Source organism: Colobus angolensis, unplaced genomic scaffold, assembly GCF_000951035.1.
Source record: "Colobus angolensis palliatus isolate OR3802 unplaced genomic scaffold, Cang.pa_1.0 Scaffold17, whole genome shotgun sequence".
In the NCBI taxonomy this organism is placed as follows: Eukaryota; Metazoa; Chordata; class Mammalia; order Primates; family Cercopithecidae; genus Colobus; species Colobus angolensis.
Genome location: NW_012114821.1, coordinates 8,900,403 through 8,915,180, shown reverse-complemented (window position 1 = coordinate 8,915,180; position 14,778 = coordinate 8,900,403).

The window sequence follows — 14,778 nt, the reverse complement described above, 5'->3', positions numbered from 1 at the left end:
AATATAGTCTGCAGAGTTATTGACCATTCTGACATTCCAAGATCATCATACCCATCCTCCACATCTATGCTACTATGGATCCGATGAGCAGAATTATACTAAATGCCTAGGTAGTACTTACAAGAACCAGAGAAACAGAGAATTTGAACAAAATTTCAAGGATCCACTACTTCAGTGAAATTCCTAGAAGTCGAATAGTCAAGAGCATGTAAAGATAGGTCTTCAAAGGTAATAGGCAAGTTGCTGCCTTTTGTACCATCTACCTCAAAAATGAAAACAAAAATGATGTACAAGTCTTATTACACCTTTTTTTCTGGATTTTTGAGGCAGCACATAACATATTTAAGTATGTTTCTGTGGCCAATCTTTAGAGTCACCCATAGACTTACCACACATCAGTTATAAACAGAATAAGAGAAGGCTCTGTACCAAGTCCAAGCTTCAATGCAAGCTTTTCTCCTAACTGGACCTTAAGATCCAGCAAAGCGAATGGTACCCAATGTGTTTGTGGTTTGGTAGAGGTAGTATATTTAAAAACCGATAGGAAAAACCGATAGGAAAATCACACAGCAAGCCTCTATGGTTTCTAATAAATCCATGCCATCTTCTATGGATAACTATTTACATTTTATACACAGCCCTTGGCTTGCTACTGGGTCATAGTAGAGGCTGGATACTTAATATGGGACATCAGATGGCCATACAAGCAGAGTTTCCTATCATGCTCTGGTTGTTATTTGACTCAGCAAACCATAAAGTTGAGTGTATGAAAAAAAAAAAATTGTCAAGGGGAAAATAGTGCACAGGAAATTAGACTTGAGCTGGTCTAAAGGGCATAAGAAAATTATTTGCACAGATAAAGTCAGCTCCTTCAAAACAGATTACCACAACATTACGTGTTCTCATTTAATTTAGGCTTATGTGACCTGGTATGGAAAAACTCAGGCTTGTTTTACTGATGGTTCAGCCCAATATTCTAGCACAAACATGAATAACTGCAGACCAACAACCCTACTTCAGAGTTTCCCAGTTTTGACAACCTCCCCAGGAGACAAAATTTCAAGCGATACATTAGATTATTTTGTCTAGACAGAGATATAACCATAAATATAAATTTGCATGGATTCTTAAGCAGTTGATAACTTGAAATTGCTTGAACACATTGGATCCTATTCATTACGGAGGAACAGAGAAAAATCTTATTTCCTACAGAAGTCTTTGGGTAAGCTATGTTACTCAGGCCTAGTATTGATGGGAATAATTAGAATCCTAGTTGTTATCTCAGAGCTGTGCCTTTGTATCAGCTGGGATAAGTCACATTTACATTGGGTTGCCTCAATGTTGACTAATCTAGTCCCTGCAGAACTGGTCACCATGGTGGTGGTGGGGGCTTAACAAGAGTCCAAAGAGGACCTTGGGCAGGAGAAGCCAAGGAGATAAACTCTGATATGGATGAAGGGAATAAAGTTATGTGATAGAGTGTATCTGAAACTTTCAGGAAAAAGTGAAAATATTAATAGGTTTTTCTTCTTATGGTTAACTCTCTCTTGCAGACTTTGATCAGCTATCCCTGTTGTTACGCTTTCTCTCTTCCTTCCTTCCTTCCATTGTAGCTAGTACTGTGATATCGGATTTTTCTTTTCTTTTCTTTTCTTTTCTTTTTCCTAGTGAGGTAATCTCGATCTGTTTGAAAGACTATCTAAAATTAGGATGGGAAACCAACATATACAAACTTAGAAGTAGGATCCATAGACCAGATTTGTTCTAGGATTTAACATTTTGTCTTCTTTTATTTACTACCACCCTAAGAAAATAAAATTCTGAACCTGTCTGTTCAAGATTGAGATGTAAGTCTCAATCTTGAGAATATGTAGAATAACCCCAACAATCAGGCAGCCTGACTTGATTCTCATCAGGGCCAAGGAGGCTTCTGTTTCATCCAATTCTCCAGGATTACAGACCAAATAAAAATATAGGGGTGAATCCAGAGGTAATAAAAATTACGAAAAAAGAGAATCATGTGTATATCTCTTCTGAGTTTAACAACCAAGGAATTGGAGATTAAAACTCCCAACAAAATAGCTTTAAAAAATAGATGTAACAAAGACATACTTATGTGTCATGCACAGTGATAGGGACACCAACATGATGAGATATAGTTCATTTTCTTTGTGCTCAAGAAAGTGATAAACACTGTATACATGAGAATAAAATACATGATTACAAAAGCATAAAAAGGGGTATAATAGCATTTTGTGGAAATGCAGATGGAGAATATATCATCTGTTGTAGACAATTGCTATTTTTTTTGCCTATCCAGTCTCTGTTTTCTTTTCCAGTGATATCGCTCCGATTTCCTTTTGAAAATACATACTTCCTCCATTCTCAATCCACATGTGTTCATTGCCCTTATCCAAGCTCCTGGGTGGTTATGTGATCCAAGATGAGCCCATGAGAGTTCATAATAAGATTTGTCTGAGCTTCAGAAAAGAGAAACACTCTCTCTTTCTCCTCTCTCCTTTTTATTTTTTTTAATTTTTCTTCTTATAGTGAAGAAAGTTCTAAGGACTATTGAAACCGCTGACAACCAGTTTTTTTACCATATAGAAAGATCCTACCTATACAATATGGCTTCTACATTGGCAAGGCAAGGACCTAGTTGGAGAAAGAGAAACAGAGACCATGTCTTTGCAGCCCTTAGATCTAGCCATGACTGAAGTTATATTTAACTTGGAAATTTTCAGTTGTGTGAGCTAACAATAACACTGTTTTGTTTATTCCACTTTCTGTTTGGTGTATTAGTAACATTTCAAAAAAACAATCAATACATACTTCAAACAATAAAACCATTATCTTTCATTCTACTTGTGTATCAGAGTTAACTGGAAAAGAAAATAGTAATGATAATTATTATAATGAAATACACATATCTGGATCTTATGCATGCAGACTGACTCTGCAGTTCCAAAGTGCAACACACTTTCTTTCAGTCTCACGCCTAAGCTTCAACAGGCCTTGTGTATTTCTTTTATCTCTGTTGTTCTGCCTTCAGTATAATAACAGGTACATGATAGCCTTTGGGAGAGGTTGGACATCTGGAACAGAGCTGAGTCAGCCTGGTTATCTCAGTTGAGACTTTAGACATTTGAGAAAGACCAACCAAGATAAGAAAAGCTGCCTGCTTAACCTGCAGCTAACCAAAGATGGATGAGTAAATTCTGCCAAGCCCAACTTAGATCTATCAAACCACCATGCTAACCCATACATTTTTAAGAAAAAATTAGTAACATTATTTTAAGCCACTAGGTTCTGGGGTATTTTGTTATGCAGCAATAGCTAACTGATACACCTAGACACATTTCCACAACTTGTATAAGTCATATATCTCAGACTCATGACTTAGTTCTATGGTACCAGAGCCCATGGGCTTTTCCAACTTACTAGTACCGTGGTTATTCTCTGCTGTGCCTTTTATTCATGAATTTTTAAGGACATAATCTTTCTGTGAAGTATAGAACCCTGAGGTTTATTTTCCTTTTCAATGGAGATTATCTAATTTCCTTTCAAAGTCTTTTCTTAACCTCATCAGCACTTGTCATCTGTGCTTACCATATCAAGTAGTTCTGTGTTACTTCTGCAATTCCACTATGCAGGTCAGAGATGAGCATCCCTGAAATAAATATGCTGCCAAGAGAGTTTATCTGTCAAGAGAGGTTTGCTCCAAGTTTCTGAAATACAAGGAGACATCCCGATTTAAAAACAACAGATATGCTGTGTGGGTATGCTCAGGAAACTCTTGGTTGACTCAGAGAGCTATTTATGCAGTATACTATTTTTTGTAACTATTTATAATTTAGTGGGAAAAATGGGAGGAAGAGAAAGGATTTAAAAGTTTTTGAGCTCTTCTATTGTACCAAAAATATGTACATGTACTATTTTATTGTCACAAAAACTTTATGAAGTATGTATTATTCACATGTCCTAAAGTTAAAAAAATTTAGTTTAGTAAAAGTTAAATATTGTATTAGAGTTCTCCAGACAAACGTGACCAACAGGAGATAGATAGATAGATCGATAGATTGATAGATCGATAGATTGATAGATCAATAGATAACTAGATAGATAGATAGATAGATAGAGATAATTTATAACGACTCTCAAAATTATGTAGGCTGGGAAGTCCCACAGTGTGTCTTCTATAAGGTAGAGAACCAGGGAAGCCAGTAGCATGGCTTAGTCTAAGTCTGAAGGCCTGAGAACCAGGTAATGTAACTCTCAGTCAGAAGCTAAAGGCCTGCGAACCTGGAGGGCCATTGGTGCACATCCCACATCCCAGAGTCCAAAGGCTGGAGAACTTGGAGCACATCTGCTATCTAAGGGCAGGAGAAGATAGATTTCCCAGCTTCAGAAAAGAGAGCAAATTTGCCTTCCTGCCCTTTTGTTCTACCCAGGCCTCCTGCGGATTGGTTTATGCCTGCCCACATTAGATACGGGTGGAACTCCCTTAGTCCACTGATTCAAATCCCAGTCTTTTCCAGCAACTTGTTTCCAGACAAGTTCCCGAAATGATGTTTGCCCAGCTGTCTGGGTATCTCTTAGTCTAGTCAAATTGACAACTACAATTAATCATTGCAAATATCATATAAAATATTCAGCTTATACATAAATAAAGCTGGGGTTTGAAGCATAGTTCTTTACATTGCATGGCAGTATAAAATCCAAATTTTGGTATGATTAAGACTAACAGAGCAAGTGAGTCACACTTCTAACTAGTTTTATGACCTTGGAACAACCTGATGTCACCATTATTTTTATTTTTATTTTTTATTTTACTTTAAGTTCTGGGATACATGTGCTGAACGTGCAGGTTTGTTACATAGGATATAACCATTTTTCTCATCTGTTAAGAGAAGAAGGAACTGGCCTAATTTATTTTAGGCTTAAAACTGCTTTATCCAATAATATCAACAATAACATTGAAAGAGATACATTCACAGTCCCCAGGGATGCAAATTCAAATTTCAAATAATTTATTTTCATTTTCAAAAACTATAAAATTCAATCCTCTTTACTTTTTCCTATGGTATTTCAACACCCACCATTGTTTGCAACAAAATGGAATAGTTGTTCAGCATTTCCAGAACAGATGTAATCAGAAGGAAAAAGGCTAGTACTGAGGCACAACATCTCTTTTCAAACACATTTTTTATCTGGAATGTGATCTATGTGTCCCTGAAGGGCAGGAAATACCTGATATCTACTAAAAGGCAAGCAACTAATCTTAAAGGTGATTTTCAAAAATCTTTGTTCTGGTATAGTGAAATATTTTCTCAGGCTTCATCATTACTTAATATTGCAAAATACCATGTGTGAGAAGAAATTACAAAATCCCTTATATTCAATCTTAGCTAGATGCCCATAGATTATTATTCATTATTTAATCAGTGGCTTTCCTGCTTGACTTTATATGTGCTTTGCACTGCATTTGGAGAGTGGACTTTTAGATTTAGAGCCAAGTCTCCCCTTACCCAAGCCTGTGACCTTGGGCAAATTGTTTCCTATCCAATTTGGACACAGAATGGGGAACATCAGACATCAAGGCCTGTCGTGGGATGGGGGGAGAAGGGAGAGATAAGCATTAGGAGATATACCTAATGTAAATGACGAATTAATGGGTGCAGCACACCAACATGGCACATGCATACATATGTAACAAACCTACATGCTGTGCACATGTACCCTAGAACTTAAAGGTGCTAGTAGTAAGACCTATCGAAAGGTGTTGCAGCCAAAGAGGTAAATAAATATGAACGGTTTGGCATAGAGCAGATTGTACATGCTCAACTGAGTCTGCTTGGTTTCTCATCTTTGGGAGAGAGAGTCAAGTGGAAGTGAGTTTAGATCCAAGTTATATCTTCTACTTCCTATGGCAAACTCAGCAGCTCATTTCTCTGTTTTGATATAATGTCTTCATTTGCAAGATGGGTTGTTCAATTCTCTACAGTTATTCTGGGAATTAGAAACCATACATATACATACTGAGTTTTAGAATTTGGATGGCCCAAAGGATGTGATGGAATAATAATAATAAAAAGGTACCTCTTATAATTAGATCCTCTAGTGTAGCAATACCTTCATTTCTGAGTCTTGAGGCTACAAACCTAGAAGATTTTTCTACAGAGAAACTTCACTGGAATCAGTGCAGCATTCACTTTTAAATATTACAACAAAGCAGCACATAGGGCTGACTTCATTGCACTAGCCTTCAAAACAATTAGGCCTAATGCTAAATCAGAGTAAACTACATTTCTGAATTTATCTACAGTGTAATGAACAACATCTGCATCTGCAGGGGAACAATTTACACTGTTCTGTAAAACACAACACGGTAGTGATTAGATTCTCTTCCATCCCTTATATCATATTTCTTTATTATTTGGTAAATCTTTCTTTTTATGAGTCATGCCAGCACTAGTAGGAGCCTTTGCTGTTCTACTAAGTACTTCATTTCATAAAGGAAGACTCTGAGGAGTAGAGCACTATATTACCGCCCCAAGGTTTCCCAAGTAGAATGGAGCAAAATTGAGCCCAGAATGTGGGAAGTATGGCTGATTAACATCCCTCTCATTGTATCACACACTTCCTGGACTCTCAAGTTTGGAGGGGATCTAAAAACATATCTCGTGCTTTCTTATTTTCAGTTCATGAATCTCCCCTGGATTACCAACAAAAGTGGGCATGAAGTTTTTTCTTTTTCTTTTTCTTCTTTTTATTGTTATACTTTAAGTTCTAGGGTACATGTGCACAGCGTGCAGGTTTGTTACATATGTATGCATGTGCCATGTCAGTGTCCTGCACTCATTAACTCGTCATTTACATTAGGTATATCTCCTAATGCTATCCCTCCCTTCTCCCCCTATCCCATGACAGGCCCTGGTGTGTGATGTTCCCCATTCTGTGTCCAAGTGATCTCATTGTTCAATTCCCACCTATGAGTGAGAACATGCGGTGTTTGGTTTTCTGTTCTTGGAATAGTTTGCTGAGAATGATGGTTTCCAGCTTTGTCCATGTCCCTACAAAGGACATGAACTCATCCTTTTCTTACGGCTGCATAGTATTCCATGGTGTATATGTGCCACATTTTCTTAATCCAGTCTATCATTGATGGACATTTGTGTTGGTTCCAAGTCTTTGCTATTGTGAATAGTGCCACAATAAACATATGCATGTATGTGTCTTTATAGCAGCATGATTTATAATCCTTTGGGTATATACCCAGTAACACATGAAAAAACGCTCATCATCATCACTGGCCATCAGAGAAATGCAAATCAAAACCACAATGAGATACCATCTCACACCTGTTACAATGGCAATCATGAAAAAGTCAGGAAACAACAGGTGCTGGAGAGGATGTGAAGCCTTTTCTTAACTGTCTTCAGTGAGCCAAAATGTACTACCTCTGGAGCTAGACTTCCAGTATTAACAGAAAATGAACGTGTGTTAGTAACAGAACTTTATCAGAAGCAGAAACAAATAAAACTTGGCTCCTCAGAATCCCAGAATCCGCGTCAGATATTCAGACTCCTAACTGTTGTTATATAAAGATTTGATAAGGAAGCCGAAAGACAAATTGATTTAGTAAAGCAACACTTCTACATTAGTGAAAGCCATGAAAAGTTTTATTAAAAAATTGAAAATCCAAACACATAAATGTATATTAAATTTAAACTAAAGACTTTTTTATTTTAGTTTAAGTATATTAAAATGCCTTTGGTAGAGTTTAGTTTACTATTTGAATTATTAGGTTCATCATATTTCAATTAGAGTAATTTAGAATCTAAAATATACCTGGCACTCTGCTATGAGCTTTATAAATGGCATCTCATTTACAATATTTATCTCATCCAGACCTGGAAAAGAAAAGTCACTTTTTAATTGTCCTCATGTCTGGGATGATGTAATAAATGTACCAGTAGTCTCAAACTTGAGCATGCGTCAGAATCGCTTGGAGAGTTGCTAAACCAGATTGCTGGGCACCACTCCCAGAGTTTCTGATTCAGTGGGATGTGGGTGGGGTCAGGGAATTTGCATTTCTAGTAAGTTCCTAGGTGATGCTGATGCTTTTGGTCCAGAGTTCAGGGTTTCAAAACTGCCACTGTGAGTCATAAGCTTTCAATACAAAAAAGAGTAATAAAAGTTCATCTGATTCAGTTTACCAGCTAGGTAATGTTGAGCAAATTAATTTTGCAGAAGCTCACTTTTATTATTTGCAAAATAAAAATAATATTTCAGTTTGAATTTGTTTTAGATGATTGCCATAGAGAAATGTCATTTTCAAGACCATTATTATTACTATTTTTTGCTTTCCTTCTCCTCCTCTGAAATCAGAAGTTACATATGCATGCCATTGAACACAGATGATGCAAAGTCTTTGTTGTTAATATTTTAGCAGTGTGAAGTACAGGGCAAAACAGGTACTTAGAATCAGATTTAGGTTCAAATGCTGTTTCTACCTTCATTACCTTGGCTGCATTAAATACCGTCTATTAGCTGCAATAACCCTCATACCCCACCCATGACTTAGGGATAATTTGGCACTTCTGCTAGCTTCAGCCAAAAGAGCCTTTCCACCTGAATGCCTGAGAGGCATCTCAAGCTCAGTGGAAACTAACTTCATTACCTTTCTCCTAAAGTCTTGATTTTAGTAGGTTACAACAAAATACATCCCGATATGTAATCTAGAAATTTTGAGGTGACAATTGGTTCTTCTACCTCAGCCATATTTATCCAGTTGAACTTTTGCAATTTCCTTCTAAATCTTTCTCAAACAATTCACATTCTTTTCAAGTCTTTGTTCTGATATTCACAGGTCTCTCACTGAGTCCACTGCAAGAGCCACTGAAGTTGAGAGTTGTCATTGTTTGAGACAATCCAACATGTAAATCCCTCTTATGTGTTTAGAGAATCCTCCTATTCTTAACCAGTAAGCTCCAGGTAAGCTCTTTCCAATCTTGCCTTACTGATGGGTCCCGGGATCTACTAATTAGGTGCTCCCAACTTGATCAGAAACTAGGAACACCAAGAAACAAAAGCCCTGCCAGACTAATTCTTGTAACGAAAGTAGTAGCAGTGGCCTCAACTACTTCCTAGAGGAATGGTTATCTGTGGTTGTAGTGGAAGATTCTATGCTCAGTATCTAAGATGGTACAGAAACCAGTTCTGCCATGATAGTGACCAAATCTCTGTGTTTTCCTGGAATTGATGGGGCTGCAAGGACATGGGATTCTCAGTTTTAAATCTAGAGACAGTCATGGCAAACTAGGATGAGAGTCTGGAGGTATATGGGTATCCTTTGTTCTTGATTGCTGACACTCAAGCCTAAGTCTCTGAATCTTTCAGAAATGTGTTAGATACTTTGGGATCCTTTAATAAGTACATTTTATGCTTACATTTACCAAATATTCTGTTGTTTGCAATTAAGAATGTGGACCAGTGTCACTTCCTACTTTGCCCCCGACCTTCAGATAAGTTCTGTCTGTATGCTTCTGTCAGAACAGTCTCTGTAGCACCCACACTTGTCCAGGTGGACCCTAAATCCAAGAGATAACCACCCCTCACTTACTGACTCGCACCCACATTTCACAGCATTGCCAGGTGGAGATGTGCAGATGCAGCTTACCTTTCCAGCCTCATCTCTCATGAGCAGGGACTCTCCTTCCATTGTGTGAGTCTTGTCTTGTTGATTGAGTCTTTGTAGGATTTTCTATTAAAGGGTGGAAGTTGTTGTAAGCAGATGTTTCTTGCATGAGTTGATTTATAGATTTTTTTCCTTGAATTGTACTAGTTATGCTTGGATGCGTATTAAATTTTGAAAAATTCATAGCACAGCAAATTTAAAAGCAGGATTTCTTGTGTTTACACCTGGACTCCCACTTCTTGTAGCACAGCAAGCATTTGCAGTATCATGGCAACAAATAAATAAATAATTATCTAAAACAATGCCCGTTCATAGTTAGGATTTTTAAAAGTAGGTTCATTTAGCAGCTCATTCCTTAGGGATGTATTCCTCTACTGAAGACACACAATGGAAGGGGAAAAAAAAAAGGAAAGAATAAAGCCTATTTGAAAACAGGACAACATGAGATTTTTAAATAAGTAAAGACAAAGGAAGCATGCTCCCTGGGTTCCAAATGACTCTTCAATTATAAAACACGCCACTGGCTTTGAAAACCACAGCTAAGGGATATTGTGCCACAGTTGCACCTCAGGGTTTTGAGTGGTTTGATACCATTATCATTTGAAACATGGTGACTTTGTATTCACACGTACAGTGCATAAATTTCTAAGTTCAGGCTACACAAATTAACAAATAGAAACATTTTTGGAAACAACAGGTTTTCCTTTGTGATTTGATCCCCAAGTTAATGGGTTTGCTTTGTGGTTTCTTGGTTATCAATTGGCTAATCAATACATTACTTGTTAACTAGATGATCATGTTATATCTCTGTTGTACGTGCTTAGAGAGTTTGTGACAAGTTGGAAAATCATTGATCAGAATCACTTTTCTTTAGAGAAACCTATGGTTATTCTTATATAAAGTGCAGTATTATGGAAGAAAACTATATTTTAAAGTCAAATAGACCCTGATTCAATTGTAGATTAGTGACCCAGAGGTTGTATGTCTTTAGATAACTTATTTAGTTTCTGTAAGTTTGTTTTTTCCATCTGTAACTTGTTAGTTATGAAGAAGATTCATAAAGCTATCCATTTTAGGTTAAGTTTGCACAGTAGTATAGAACCTAGTATATGCGTAATAACTATTTTTTTCCGCACCCTAAGAAGAAAGGAATAAGTCAGTGATTAAGAGATTTTATTGAACAGCTACTATTTCATCTGATTTCTTTGTTCATCTCTTTATTCAATCATCTGATGTAATCAATTGGTTATAGAGTCCAAAGATGAGTAAATGTCAAAAGGAGAACACAGTCCAATGGAAGAATCAGACGATTATAATGTTTTGGGATAAGGTGTGTTGTGTGCTAGTAGAGCATGATATGAGACTGCTTAGGCCCCTCAGGAAGCCAAATAACTCAATGGTTAAGGGCCAGTTAAATGTGGTTTTTGAAAAAGAAGAGAGAAGAGAAGTAAGAGAATGGAAGTTTGTGAAAGAAGAGTACCTTGTACCCAGCCAGGACAAGTGGCATGAATGTGTAAGAAGGCCCAAAGAAAGAGTAAATGAGAGAGAATTGAGAAGAAACAAGATGAAAGAGACAGTTTAGAGAAGTTTAATATACATTAAATGTATAATGTATATTATAATGTGAGACTCTTATAACTATGCTTTCTGGTTTTGGCCCAGGACCTTTATTTTCTTTCAGGAACAATTATCCATTTCCTTAGAAAATATTTTCTCATAGATGTTCCATATGTGGTCTAAAGGAGAGCTGATATTTTGTTAATAATATTACAGTTACTATACTTGTGATTGGTTTAGCTTGCAAGATTGCATGTTTCCTAAATCCGGCAAATTAACACCCTTAAGAAATAGTATAGTGAGGTGGTTAGGAACAAGTAATGTGGTTAGTAATACAAGTGCCCACTTGTCAGAAATGCAAGCAAATTGTTTAACCTTATGTCTTGATTTCTTTATTGGTCAAATGGGGAAAATAATATCTATCTTCTAAATTTACAGTAAACATTACATGAATAAACATAGACAAGGACTGACCCTAACAGTGCCTATCACTGCCACCACCATCACTCACCTTCCAGAAGCCTGAGGACCAGACCATCTGTTGTCTCCATTCCTAGTAAAGCCCCCCAGAAATCCCACCAACATAAGCCACTGAAGAACTCTGAAAATGATTAAAGCTGAAGAAAGAATACAAAGACTAGAGTACTGCATCACCCCAAAGCCAAAGACAAAGCACTCAACTTAACTGACATTATAAATGCATCTATATGGGAACACATGGACACACAGAGGTAAACAACAGACATTAGGACATACTGTAGGGGGGAGTATGGAAGGAGGGAGAGGACTAGGAAAACTAACTAATAGGTACTAGGCTTAATAACTGGGAGATGAAATAATCTGTACAATAAACCCCTATGACACAAATTTACCTGTATAAACCTACACAGGTGTCCCTGAACTGAAATAAAAGTTAAATAAAAATAAATAGACATACTCAAGGAAAGAAGCACATGCCCATAGAAACAAGTCTTTCCCTATGAAAGCTACCCCATAAAATTGGAAGAAGTGACTGTTACACAAGATCACAGATATCAACATGGGGACACAAGAAATGTGAAAAAGCAAGAAAACATGATACTGCCAAAAGAACACAATAATTCTCTAGCAATAGACCTTGGAGAAGACAAAATCTATAAAATGCCAGAAAACAAATTCAAAATAATGATTTTAAGGAAACTCAATGAGATAGTAGAGAACATAGATTTACAGTATTTAAAAGTTCAGAAAAATAAATCAAAATCTGAATGTAAAATTTAAGAAAGAGATAGATACTATAAAAAAAGAACAAAAGAGATATCTTACAACTGAATAATTCAATAAAAGAAATACACAATATATTTGTGATCGTTAATATTAGGTGTCAACTTGATTGGATTGGAAGATGCCTAAGTAGCTGGTAAAGTATTGGTTCTGGGTGTGTCTGTGAGGGTGTTGCCAGAGGGATTGACATTTGAGTCAGTGAATTAGTAGGGAAAAACCCACCCTCAATGTGGGTGAGCACCATCCAATAGGCTGCCAGCATGGCTAGAAGAAAGCAGAAAGAAGGTGGGATAAACTGGCTTGCTGAGTCTTTTGGCTTTTGTGTTTCTTCCATGCTGGATGCTTCCTTCCATTCCTCCTGTCCATTCTTCCTACATCAGACTCCAGGTTCTTTGGCCTTTGGACTCTTAAACTTAAACCAGTGGTTTGCTGGGAGGCTCTCAGGCCTCCAGCCACAAATTGAAGGCTACACTGTTGGCATCCCTGCCTTTGAGGCTTTTGTACTTGGACTGAGCCACTACTGCCTTCTTTCTTTTTCAGTTTGTAGACAGCTTATTGCGGGACTTTGTCTTGTAATTGTATGGGCCAAATCTCTCTTTTAAACTCTCTTTCATATATACATATATTCTATTAGGTCTGTCCCTCTAGAGAAGCCTGACTAATGCAATGATCATCAAGAACTTCAACAACAGATTACATGAAACAGAAGAAAGAATTTCTGAACTTTAAACTAGGCCTTTAAAAATCATCCAGTCAGGGGAAAAAAAGAAAAAAGGAAACAAAATGTTTGTGATCTATAGGACACCCTTAAGCAAATAATATTTACATTCTGAGTCTTCCAGAAGAAAAATAGATGGAAAGGGGTACAGAAAACGTATTTAATAAAATGATAGCTGAAAACGTCCCAAGTCCTGGGAGAGATATAAACATTCTGATACAGGAAGCTAAAAAAAGCCTCAAATAGATTCCATCTAAAAAGATCTCTCTCCAAGGGACAATATAATTAATCTGTCCAAAGTCAAATACAAAAAGAGAATTCTAAAAACAGCAAGAAAAAAGTGTCAAGTAACATATAAGGGATTTCCCATCATAATAACCGCAAATTTCTCCGTGTAAACTTTACAGGCTAGGAGGGACTAGAATAATATATTCGAAATGCTATAAGAAAAAATAAAAAGCTACAATCCATGAATACAGTATTAAAAAGTATAAAAGCTACTATCCATGAATACAGTATTCAGCAAAGCTATAAATGAAGGAGAAATAATATTTTTCCAGAGAATCAAACACTAAGAGAATTCCTTACCACTGGATTAACCCCACAAGAAATGCTTAAGGAAGTCTTATAACTGGAAGCAAGGGATGACAATCACAATCATAAAAACATACAAAAACATAAAACTCATTGGTAGGGCAGATATACAAGAGAGAATGAAAAAGAAACAAAAGGTTACCTCCATAGGAAAACACCAATCTGCAAAGATAAACAATAAAGAGACGAAAGGAACAAAGGATATACAAAACAATCAGAAAAGGATTAGCAAAAGAACAAGAGTAACTCTTTACCTATCAATAACAATCTTGAGTTTAAATAGTTTAAATTCTCTAATTAAAAGATGTAGACTGGCTGAATGGATTTTAAAGAAACAAAACAAGACCTAGCTATATGCTGCCTATAGAAATTCATGTCACCTGTAAAGATAACATAGACCGAAAACGAATAGATATAAAAAGATATTCCACACAAATGGAAATGAAAAGCATGCAGGAGGAGCTATGTAAGACAAAATAAACTTTAAGTGAAAAAATAAAAAATAGACCAAAAAGGTCATTACATAATTATAAAGGAATAAATTCACCAGGTGTATATAACAATTGTAATTATAGATAGGTAGATAGATAAGTAGGTAGATGGATAGATAGATAGGTTGGTCTAACACTGGAACACCCAGATTTATAAAGCAAATACTATTTGAACTAAAGTGAAAAAACAGACCCCAATAAAATAACAGTTTGGGGCTTAAGTACCCCACTCACAGCATTGGACAAAACATCTAGAAAGAAAAATCAGCAAAGAAACATTGGGCTTAAACTGTTCTGTAGACAAAATGGATCTAACATATATTTACAGAATAGTTCATCCAAAAGGCATATACATATTCTGCAAAACACACATTCTTCTCATCAGCACATGGAACATTATCTAGGACAGACTATATGTTAGGCCACAAAACAAGTCCCAGCAAATTTAAAAATCT